The sequence below is a fragment of the Chenopodium album genome, chromosome 18, assembly GCF_948465745.1.
Source record: "Chenopodium album chromosome 18, dcCheAlbu1.1, whole genome shotgun sequence".
Lineage (NCBI taxonomy): Eukaryota > Viridiplantae > Streptophyta > Magnoliopsida > Caryophyllales > Amaranthaceae > Chenopodium > Chenopodium album.
The window spans coordinates 48634344-48636700 of record NC_137851.1 but is presented as its reverse complement, the minus strand read 5'-3'; positions in this window follow the sequence as shown (position 1 = coordinate 48636700).

Below are 2357 nucleotides of genomic sequence, written 5' to 3'. Positions count from 1 at the left end.
AAATGGAAGCATGGATATAGTTATGAATTATATCATTCCTTTCATGGATTCAATTATATATGAAAATATATAATTATTATTTCTTTGCATGGCTATAAGTGGAAACCTGTGAATTATTGTATATTCCTTACATGGACTAAATGCATTTTCAAATTGTGAAACATTAGTTGTGAGATTCAAGCAAGTTGAATCATGGTTTATGCATGAGTTCTAATGCAAGTTGTGTTATTTAACCATTTGTGAAAAATTATTAAGAGTTTGTAATGATTAATTTAATTTTTTTTTAGACCTTGTATGGCATAATTGGCTTTATGATGTACACATGTCTAATTTGAATCATACAAAGTATATTTGTGTCCATTTTGTTGATTTTAATGTTGAGTGAAATTATATGATGTTGAGATCAAGAATTATGTAGCTACTTTATTTGGGTTGGATGAAGTGAAAATTATGTTGAGGATAGAATTAATTTTAAAGTTTCCGCAAGTTTTGAAAATCTAGTAAGGTTGGAGAAGCCATGTTAGAAATGAAAATTAAAGGTTTGATACTTTGATAGTAATTGGTGGAATTAAGTTACATTCTTTAAAGATATAAACTATTATGGTAATATTGATACTAAGTTATGATCATTTTACATTTGAAGTCGAGAAGTCCTTATATTGTAATGAGAATTGTGGTAATGACTTTTTATGGCATTGTTGAAAGTTGAAAATTCGAAAATAGTTTACTTTAATTGAAAGGTTGCAAATAAGAAGTATAAGAAAGTCGTATTATTGGAAATAAAGGGTTTGATCACAATTTTTGGCATTCTTTATAAGGCGATAGGATTTTGTGAAAAGATTTCGTGAATTTTATAGATATTGATTTTTATAGAGTACATAATATATTGATTGTTAAAAGAAATATACTTCATGGTTTGACAACAACAAAATCAATCGTTGTTATTAATGATGTCTGAGTTCAAGAAAGATTTGAGGTTTAAGGAGAAGATAATGAGATTATCATAGTCAAATTAAGGAAGTACATTGATGGGAAATTATGAGATGAAAGTTGGGTTATGAAAATTTGATTATTGTTATTTGAAGTGACTATGAATAATAAAAGATTATAAATTTTAACGTATTGTTTATTGTCTTGTTTATGGAGGAAAGTGGATAAAATTTGGGAAAGAATTCATTGAGACCAAATTATTAAGTCCATTTGTTGTAAAGTGAGGATGACAATATTTCTTGTAGTAATGAGTCATTGATGTGATGTTATGTATGTAATTTATTGTAATCGTAGTATGTACATAGAGTTCCTTTATACGAAGTATAAATTAAAGTTCGTTTCAAAATTTTTTATTTAAGAATATGAAAATGAATTTTTGATCTCTTAATTTTCAAATAAATTTTATTACATTTCTTTATTTTTGTTTTAATTGAATCATTCTATATGAATTGAGAATTTTCATAATTATTATTAGAGAGTAATCTCACAGTATAGTATTGGAAATAATAAATTTTTTAAGATTTTCAAACAAAACAAAGAAAATGAAAGTTTTATGAGTTTTCCAACTTATTTTAAAATTATGTATGTTTCTTTTTTTTTCAAAAAAAAAAAATAAAATTATTTAAGTTTCTAAATTGGGAAAGATGAAGAAGTTGTTTATTAGTGTAATGATAATTTGTTAAATTCTCTTATTCGTTGTTTATTGATAAAGAGTAAAGGGTCAAATCAATTATTGATTCAATGGATTTAATGTAGTCTAAAGTACAAATACTTTGGAAAGTGATGATTCAACAATTTGTTTAGATACAGTTTCAATCTGGCAAAGTTACGGGGGCGTAACTCCTTTTAAGGGGGGTAGAATGCGATAGAGTTTCGCGCTTTTGACCTTTTTGATATATTTTGAGTAATTTTGAGACATTTCAAGTTGTGCATGAGTCAAATTGGATTAACATGGATTGTTTTTGTCTTAAGTTTCGAGCTCGAAACTTCTTTTAAGGGGGGTAGACTTTAATACCCCGTATTTTTAAACCTGTTTTATGAACTATTAATTATGTTTTGACTTGAATACATCATAGTTTATTAATAATACATGTTATTATGTTTTAAAGTGACTCAAAAGAATTTTATTTAGTTTTATTTACGAAAATCATTTGGTTAAAATTATGTTTTATAAAAGATTTTGATATGAAAGCCGGGAACTTAGTAGTCGAAAATAAGATTTTTCTACTTTGAGTATTTCTTTGCTCTAATTCAAAGGACCTAAGTCCATATCTTACTCTTAAAGCATGACCAAAGTCACAAACTTCCTTTACTAGCTTGAATACTTGGCCTCCAAGTTGTTGACATCATATATGATGTCAATAGCA